Genomic DNA, 10,000 nt, shown 5'->3' on the forward strand with positions numbered 1-10,000 from the left:
CTCGCTCTTTCTTCTCGCTCTCTTTCTCTTTCTTTTTCTTTCTCTTTCGCTCTCTCTCTCTCTCTTTCTTTCTCTTTCTTCTCTCTCTCTTCTCTTTCTTCTTTCTCTTCTCTCTCTCTCTCTTCTTCCCCCTCTCTCCCCCTTCTTCCCCGACCCCCTCTCTATCTTCTCTCTCTCTCTCTCTTCTCTCTCTCTCTCTCTCTCCTCCCCCCTCCTCTCTCTCTTCTCTTTCTCTTTCTCTCTCTCCCTCTCTCTCCCCCAACCCCCTCCTCTCTCTCTTTCTTTCTCTCTCTCTCTCCCTCCCCCCCCTTCTCTCTCTATCTTTCTCTCTCTCTCTCCCCATCCTCCTCTCTCTCCCTTCTCTCTCCCCCCCTCTCTCTCTCTTTCTTCATTCTCTCTCCCTTCTCCCCCGCCCTCACTCTCTCTCTCTCCTCATCCTCCTTCTCCCCTCCTCCCCACCATTCCTCTCTCTCCAAATGATATTCCAAACCACAACCGCCCGCCAATCTCCCACGGCGTCGCTCTACCCCCCCCCCCCCCCTTTCTCTCTCTCCAACTCTTCGCCTTTCGTCATTTTTCTTTCCTTCCCTATTCCTTTCCTTTGCCTCTCCCTCCTTCTCCCTTTCTCTCACTCTTCCACTTCGTTTCTCCCTGCGTTCGTCCCTTCACTTTTTCTTTTCGTTTTCATTTTTTTCGTTCCTCTCTCCTTACCCTCTCCTCTTCCTCTTCCTCCTCCTCCTTTTCTTTTTCCTTTTCCTCTTCGTCATCGTCGTCATTGTCCTCTTCCTCCTCCTCCTTCTCCTCTTCTTCTTCTTTTCCTTCCTCTTCTGCTTCTTTTCTTTCTACTTCCTCCTCTTACTCTTCCTCTTCTTCCTCTTCTCCTACTTCCTCCTCCTCTTCTTTTTCTCCTTCCTCTTCTTTTTCTTCTCCTTCTACTCTTCCTCCTCTTACTCTTACTCTTCTTCTTCCTCTTCTCCTACTTCCTCCTCCTCCGCCTCTTCCTCTTTTCCTTCTACTTCCTCCTCTTCCTCTTCCTCCTCCTCCTCCTTCGTGTTCGCCCCTCCTCCCTCCTTGTCTCCTTCTGTGACTCCCAACACCCAATACAACACTATTTGATTTCTTTATCATACATCATATCATTTGGTGGAAAAAGTATAACCAAAAATGAGATTTATTGAAACGTGAAAAAGAAAATGAAATTAATGCATAACTGTTGTCTCATTTTTCTATGAATCTCGTTTGTGATTTGTGTTTTTTTCTATCATAGTATTACATGGGAGATTTTTTTTTTTACCATTCAGTGCATTATTTCTTTGTCACAGTGTTCAGACATATATTTTACTGTCAGTTTTAAAGGTATTTTTCCTACCATAGCATAACATGGTAGAATGTTTTTTTTTTTTTTTTTTTTTTTACCAATCAGTGTATTATTTCTCTGTTACAGTTTTCAGACATATATCTTTTACTATCAATTTTAAAGGTATTTTTTCTACCATAGTATAACATGGTAGAATGTTGTTTTTTACCAATCGGTGTATCATTTCTCTGTTACAGTTTTCAGACATATATCTTTTACTATCAATTCTAAAGGTATTTTTTCTACCATAGTATAACATGGTACAATTTTTTTTTTTTACCAATCAGTGTACCATTTCTTTGTCACAGTTTTCAGACATATATCTCTTACTTTTTAAAGGTAATCTTTTTCTACCATAGTATAACATGGTAGATTTTTTTTTTCTTTTTTTTTCTTTTTTTTACCAATCAGTGCATCATTTCTTTGTCACAGTTTTCAGACATATCTTACTATTAATTTTTAATCTATTTCTTATCAATAATTATTTGGTCTCGATGCTACAAAGGGGAACCGTAATCTCGAACACTAAGGGAGTTTCATGGCTTCTGTGGGAGTTTTGATTAACTTTAGTAATTCGAGGAAATTATCCAAAATCATTCTCTCGCTCTGTTAGATTTATTCAACGCAAATACACGAAAAAAGAGAAACGTATGTATTATATGCGTTTATTATTACACACACTCACTCGGTTGTTCCAGAGAGTGCCGCTGCCGTGCCTCCTCTCCCAATGTGTTGTGAGGTCTATGTTGTTCCAGTGAGTGCCGCTGCCGTGCCTCCTCTCCCAATGTGTTGTGAGGTCTCGGTTGTTCCAGAGAGTGCCGCTGCCGTGCCTCCTCTCCCAATGTGTTGTGAGGTCTCGGTTGTTCCAGAGAGTGCCGCTGCCGTGCCTCCTCTCCCAATGTGTTGTGAGGTCTATGTTGTTCCAGTGAGTGCCGCTGCCGTGCCTCCTCTCCCAATGTGTTGTGAGGTCTATGTTGTTCCAGTGAGTGCCGCTGCCGTGCCTCCTCTCCCAATGTGTTGTGAGGTCTATGTTGTTCCAGTGAGTGCCGCTGCCGTGCCTCCTCTCCCAATGTGTTGTGAGGTCTATGTTGTTCCAGTGAGTGCCGCTGCCGTGCCTCCTCTCCCAATGTGTTGTGAGGTCTATGTTGTTCCAGTGAGTGCCGCTGCCGTGCCTCCTCTCCCAATGTGTTGTGAGGTCTATGTTGTTCCAGAGAGTGCCGCTGCCGTGCCTCCTCTCCCAATGTGTTGTGAGGTCTCGGTTGTTCCAGAGAGTGCCGCTGCCGTGCCTCCTCTCCCAATGTGTTGTGAGGTCTATGTTGTTCCAGTGAGTGCCGCTGCCGTGCCTCCTCTCCCAATGTGTTGTGAGGTCTATGTTGTTCCAGTGAGTGCCGCTGCCGTGCCTCCTCTCCCAATGTGTTGTGAGGTCTATGTTGTTCCAGAGAGTGCCGCTGCCGTGCCTCCTCTCCCAATGTGTTGTGAGGTCTATGTTGTTCCAGAGAGTGCCGCTGCCGTGCCTCCTCTCCCAATGTGTTGTGAGGTCTCGGTTGTTCCAGAGAGTGCCGCTGCCGTGCCTCCTCTCCCAATGTGTTGTGAGGTCTATGTTGTTCCAGAGAGTGCCGCTGCCGTGCCTCCTCTCTCAATGTGTTGTGAGGTCTATGTTGTTCCAATGAGTGCCGCTGCCGTGCCTCCTCTCCCAATGTGTTGTGAGGTCTCGGTTGTTCCAGACAGTGCCGCTGCCGTGCCTCCTCTCCCAATGTGTTGTGAGGTCTATGTTGTTCCAGTGAGTGCCGCTGCCGTGCCTCCTCTCCCAATGTGTTGTGAGGTCTCGGTTGTTCCAGAGAGTGCCGCTGCCGTGCCTCCTCTCCCAATGTGTTGTGAGGTCTCGGTTGTTCCAGTGAGTGCCGCTGCCGTGCCTCCTCTCCCAATGTGTTGTGAGGTCTATGTTGTTCCAGAGAGTGCCGCTGCCGTGCCTCCTCTCCCAATGTGTTGTGAGGTCTATGTTGTTCCAGAGAGTGCCGCTGCCGTGCCTCCTCTCCCAATGTGTTGTGAGGTCTCGGTTGTTCCAGAGAGTGCCGCTGCCGTGCCTCCTCTCCCAATGTGTTGTGAGGTCTATGTTGTTCCAGAGAGTGCCGCTGCCGTGCCTCCTCTCCCAATGTGTTGTGAGGTCTCGGTTGTTCCAGAGAGTGCCGCTGCCGTGCCTCCTCTCCCAATGTGTTGTGAGGTCTATGTTGTTCCAGAGAGTGCCGCTGCCGTGCCTCCTCTCCCAATGTGTTGTGAGGTCTATGTTGTTCCAGAGAGTGCCGCTGCCGTGCCTCCTCTCCCAATGTGTTGTGAGGTCTATGTTGTTCCAGAGAGTGCCGCTGCCGTGCCTCCTCTCCCAATGTGTTGTGAGGTCTCGGTTGTTCCAGAGAGTGCCGCTGCCGTGCCTCCTCTCCCAATGTGTTGTGAGGTCTATGTTGTTCCAGAGAGTGCCGCTGCCGTGCCTCCTCTCCCAATGTGTTGTGAGGTCTATGTTGTTCCAGAGAGTGCCGCTGCCGTGCCTCCTCCCCCAATGTGTTGTGAGGCCTATGTTGTTCCAGAGAGTGCCGCTGCCGTGCCTCCTCCCCCAATGTGTTGTGAGGCCTATGTTGTTCCAGAGAGTGCCGCTGCCGTGCCTCCTCTCCCAATATGTTGTGAGGTCTATGTTGTTCCAGAGAGTGCCGCTGCCGTGCCTCCTCTCCCAATGTGTTGTGAGGTCTATGTTGTTCCAGAGAGTGCCGCTGCCGTGCCTCCTCTCCCAATGTGTTGTGAGGTCTATGTTGTTCCAGAGAGTGCCGCTGCCGTGCCTCCTCTCCCAAGGGCCTGTGCGAGAGTGGGTGGTGGGGGTGGGGGGGAGGGGTGGTAACAGTCTTGCGAAGGGCGGACGTAAACAAGCAAGAGTGTCTTGGAGGCGGAGGCGGCGGTCGTTCGGTTGTTTGTAGAGGGAAAATTGGCCAGTTCTTCGTCAGAGTGGAGCGACAGGGCCGTAAAATCGGTGTGGCACTAGTTTGAGGTGCCGTGACACTATAGACATCCTCACTGGCCCCCTCTCCTCTTCCTCTAATGTTGCTCCCATTCGCCACGATATTCTCCCTTCCTCTTCCTCCTTCCTCTCTTTTCTCTCTCTCTCTCTCTTTCTCTCTCTCTCTCTCTGTCTGTCTGTCTGTCTCTCTCTCTCTCTCTCTCTCTCTCTCTCTCTCTCTCTGCCTCTCTCTCTCTCTCTCTCTCTCTCTCTCCCCCTGTCTCTCTCATCTTCTCTCATTCCATCTCATACACTCCTTCCTCTTCTTCCTCCCTCCATCTCCCCTACCCCCACATCATCCCCCTCACCCTACTTTTCAGTCGTTCCCCTCATCTTCCCCTCCTCCTCCCTCCTTTCATCCCTTCCTCCCCCTTCCATCCTTCCCCTCCTCTACTCCTTCCTCCCCTTCCCTTTCCCTCTCCCTTTCGCCGGCGTCGTTCAGAGTTGCCCGGGAGTCCTGTTGTATATATATTGCTATAATTTTTCTTTTTTTCATTTTTATTTTATTTTGTTATTATTATTATTATTTTTTTTTTTTACCTTTTTGGATGTAGAGGCGTTCCTTACTCTTTCTGTATTTCTTTTTTTTTCGTTTTTTTTTCTTTTCTTTTTTGTTAGAGAAAGTAGCGCCAATATTAAATGGTCGTTGTATTTTCTTTTTTTTCTTTTCATTTCTTTTCTTCTCTCTCGCTCTCTCTCTCTCCTTTTTTTTCACTTGGTCTTGTTTTATGGGTTTCGAAACTTTTGCGATTATTTGCACTGTTGTCTAGTTTAAAGAACAATAGGGAATTGTTTTAAGGGTTATCATCGCTTTCTATCTCTCCCTCCCCCCTCTCTCTCTCTCTCTGTCTCGATCTACTTCTCTCTCTCTCTCTCTCTCTCTCTATCTATCTCTGTCTCGATCTGCCTCTCTCTCTCTCTCTCTCTCTCTCTCTCTCTCTCTCTCTCTCTCTCTCTCTCTCTCTCTCTCTCTCTCTCTCTCTCTCTCTCTGTCTCGGTCTGCCTCTTTCTCTCTCTCTCTCTCTCTCTCTCTCTCTCTTTTTTTTTTTCTTTTTTTTACTTTGATTTATTTTTTTATATACATTGCTCAGTCAGGAGTTTCAGTAGGACTACTGAGAACTATCTTTGACATGAAAATTCACTAATTGAAACTAAGACATCCCAAATACCCAAATACGCATACACGTATATACATTCTACAAATCTTTTTACATTTTATGGTTGTTTAATCCAAGCATTTACAGCAGACTTAAAGGTGTGTAATGAGGTGGTGCGGTGAAGCTGAGTCTGCTGTACTAGGTGGTTCCACATTCGTGTGTAGCGCGGAAGGAAGGAGCGGAGGAAGGTCTCCGTCCTGGCGAAAGGGACGACGAGTTGGTCATCCCCGGTGGCGGCAACGCGGGTGGCGTGGCCGTGTGGTTGAGCCCAGGGCTGGCGGAGTGCAGTCAGGTGCGGGGCGCTCTGCTTGTGAGTCTTGTAGATGACACACAGACCTGCCACATCACGACGTTGCTGTAGTGGCTGCATGAGGGGAGACGATTGGTCTGGCGGGGCCTTCAGACATATCAAGCGTTGTGCCCTTTGCTGAATCTTGTCAAGAAGGCCTAAATATGAAGGGGGGCAGGATGACCAGGTGAGAGGGGCATACTCCATGAGGGAGCGGACTTGAGCTGCATATAAGGTGCAGATTCCCTGGGAATCGAGGAGATGTGCTATCCGCCGGACACAATTAAGTTTCCAGGCGGCTTTCCTGGCTATGGTCTTGACGTGGCCAGTGAAGGTCAGGGCGCTGTTCATTTCCACGCCCAGTATGGAGATGGAAGCCTGCAGGGGCAGCGCCCTCCCATCAAGCAAAATAGTAGGGATGGGAGTGTCGAGGGGACTGTGTCTTCGGGAGACCAGCATTACCTGCGTCTTCTCGGGAGCGAGATCCACTTGCCATCGGCGCCCCCACACGACGATGGTTTGTAGGACCTGGTTGACATGTGCGACAGTCGCGCGGTGGTCACTACTGTCGCATGTCAGGGTGCAGTCATCGGCGTATGCATATGCCTCTGGAATGAGCTGCAGCAAGTCGTTAAAAAAGACATTCCAGAGGAGAGGGCCGAGAACACTGGCATGGATGGAATGTTCGTCAGATGTTTGCCCGTTCAAGACCACTCTGAGGAATCTGCCCTGCAGGTAGTCTTGGAGCAGGTGGAGCAGATGACCGCGGATACCCAAGCTGTTTAGCTTGGTGATGAGGCCGCGATGCCAAACCCTGTCAAATGCTCCCGCTATGTCGAGAGCAATAATGAAGGTGTCCTTTCCTTGGTCTAGGGACTTTTGCCAGGTGGTGGATAACTGAAGTAGCAGGTCTGCTGCTGACCTGTTCGTTCGGAAGCCAAACTATTTGTTATTGAGGAGCTGGTGTGAGGTAAGAAAGTATGATATTTTGTCTGCTATGATGGCTTCAAGTATTTTACCAAGAACTGAGAGAAGAGAGATAGGCCTATAGTTCTTGGGATCAGTCCTCTTTCCCTTTTTATGGATTGCCACCACTCTGGCGCCTTTCCAGAGGGTGGGCCACACTCCAGTGGTGATGCATTGCTGGAAAATGGTGGTAAGGGGCGTTGCCAGCTGAGAGGCACAGCGCTTAAGAATATGAGGGCTTATATTGTCTGGGCCCAATGCCTTGTTAGTGGCAACTTGTGACATACGTTGCCGCACATCCTTGGTAGTGATAGTGAAAATAGAAGTGCTCGCATTTGTGAGGGCTGGCACATATGGAGTCGGGCGCTCAGGGTCGGGTACTGACATCTTTTTGGAGAAAAAGGATGCGAGTATCTCAGCCTTGTCTTTATTTTTGGTGGCCACTGTACCATCAGGCTTTTGTAGTGGTGGTACATCATCATCTGGTGCCAGGCCTTGATGCTGCTTGAGTGTGGTCCACCAGGTCTTGCTACCCACTGAACGACCGCTGAGTTTGGCTTTAAGATCTTCTTGCCAGCGTCGTTGAGCCCATTGCTGAACTTGTCGCATGGCTGCACAAGCGCGTCTATAGCGTTCCTTGTTAGCGTGGGTAGAAGAGCGTGAGTAGAGTCGCCAGGCACGACTCTTTTCATCAGCTGCCATTCTACACTGGTAGCCAAACCAGGGCTGGTCGAGGGGCTTGACAGTGTAGGAGTGGCAGGGGACGTATTGCTTGAGTAGAGTGTGTTGAGTAGAGTAGAGTGCTTGATGCTTGAGTAGAGTGTGTGTGAAAGTGTGAACTTGATTATTGACGTCTCCTACGAGGATGCTATTCCAGGGCTCTTGTTGTAGTGCGTTGCAGAGACCATTCCAGTCTGCTTTGCCCCACAGCCAGTTAGTGCGTGTGACGGCAGCATCCCTCTGGGGTGTGATCTGAATCAAAGTCAGAATAGCCATGTGATCTGACGATCCCACGGCACTGAGTGGAGAGCAGGTGACGACGCTGTCCGGCAGGTCACTGACGACAGGATCAAGAGATGAGCCGGAAATGTGGGTGGGAAAATCAACGTGATTGAAGAGGCCATGGACTGTGAGGAGTTCTTCGAAGGATCTTGCAACCAGGTGTTGGTTCATATCCCCAACGATGATGACATGGTTGCAAGTGTGTAGCTGCAACAGCTCATCAAGGTGAGTTTGCAGGAACACAATGGGCTCACTACCCTGCCATTGTGGGCGGTAACATACACACAGCAAGACTGTCTGATGTTGAGCCCATATCTTGAAGAACATAATCTCCAGATGATTTGGAAGATCGACATCAAGTGGTTGGACTGACAGGCTCTTGTGAAAAGAGACAGCGACACCACCAAAGGTTCCGTGTGTCCTGTCGCGTCGGTGCCACCTTGTGTAGCCTTTCATGTGCCCAAAGTTGCCAGGGACTGATTCGTTCATAAATGTTTCGACTGTTGCAACGATGTCTGGGGTGCGAGGAATCACGTGACTATTCACGAGGTCCCCGATGTTCGTTAAAAGTCCCCGGACATTGGCAGATATGATGGTCAGTTGGTCTCGAGACTTACGGCCGGGCATGACCCCAGGCTGTATGAATGGGGTTAAGCGACTGGAGAGTGTATGGGTGGGCGTGAGCGGGGTAGAACGGTTGTGGGTGTGGTGTGTATGTCTGATGTCCTGGAGCCCAGTTACCGGCGAGAGGCTGGGGTAAGGCAGGACCAGGGGTATGAGGAGCAGGAGGAAGGAGTCGACTGAGACTTTGAACGAGTAAAGCGTTGTTTTGTGCCTGCTCAGTCGATATTTTTCGGAGGAAGTTTTCCTGTCTCTCCTGCGCAATGCGGGTGCGACACTCCTTAGCAGTGTGTCCAACTCGCAGACAGTGGTTACATATATTCCTCCTCAGGCAGTTGTTTTCTGTATGTCCGTTACGCCCACAGGTTTTGCAGTAATCTCTTGACTGGTTACGTGGCGAGGGGCGGGGTGTAACGGTATTTCCTAAGAGGGATTTGTTAGATTGCCTGGTATGCGTTTTGTTATTTTTGTAATTCTCTGTGACCCTGGTGTTGCGATAATTCTTAGGCGCTACGACAGTCTCAGTCGCCGTGGATGCGCCCTTAGACGGAACAATAGTAGTTTGCAGTGAGTGTAGGTGTCTAGAGCCAGACGGGTTGGTGGTGGTGGTGGTGACGGTAGACTGAAGTGGACGAGGTTTCCCTGATTTCCACTAGTTTGCTGTCACATCACTGGAGGCCACTTGTCTATCCCACTCCTCATCTATTCTGTGGGGCTTGGCGGTGGCAGCGATGGACCTTGTATCAAGTTCCTCTGCGCTGGATCTTGTAGCACAGATATTGTCAGTGAGATCCAGGACGGTGACGACAGCGTCCCTTTTCTCGGCTAGTGTTTGAGAAGTGGCTTCGAAGAAACTCAGGATGTTTTTCTTTCTCTTTAGTTCTTTTCTCAGCTGCCGGATGTTCTCAACTAGTTCTATTGGGTCTAATTGCAGGAGATCATCGAGATCATCATCATCATCATCCGCTGCAGGCACATCAAAAGGCTCAGCATGGAAAGCAGTGCCCCCCTCTGGAGGCTCTGCCGCGGCCACCTGGTAAACCACCGGGGATGTGATTCCCTGAGCTGTGCGCAGAGCGGAAACCTCGCAGCAGTCAAACGTGCTGTTGTCACCAAGACAATTGGTATGTGAGGTGTTGGGGCAATCGCCAGATGAACAGTCAATGATAGTCCTGTTAGAGGTGGTTTTGCCGCAGACAGCACACCATCTACCCGGCTGGTATCCAGGGAGGCCCGGGGGTCGCGCGATGAGGCGGTGGTGGCTCACATCTCCTGGCATAGAAGCAGCGAAGAGGTGTTGGTGATGTGGGTTGGGGAGGGGGTACTGTCATACAATCGGGAGGCTGGACGGTGTTGATTCACCCAGGGTTGCGTTCTCCCTGCAGATCCTCCAGAAGCTGGGGCAGTACCAGTGAGAGAATGGGGAGGACAAAAAATAAAAAGATATAAAGCAAGCAGTGGTAGGGAGAGCAAGAAAGGGTGATAATGAAATTGAGGTGGTACGACGGTTGTTTCCTGGCGAGGGTTGTTTAGGCAGCGGTGGGTGGGAGGGAGGCGGGGCAGACTAG

Source organism: Penaeus vannamei, chromosome 25, assembly GCF_042767895.1.
Source record: "Penaeus vannamei isolate JL-2024 chromosome 25, ASM4276789v1, whole genome shotgun sequence".
NCBI lineage: Eukaryota > Metazoa > Arthropoda > Malacostraca > Decapoda > Penaeidae > Penaeus > Penaeus vannamei.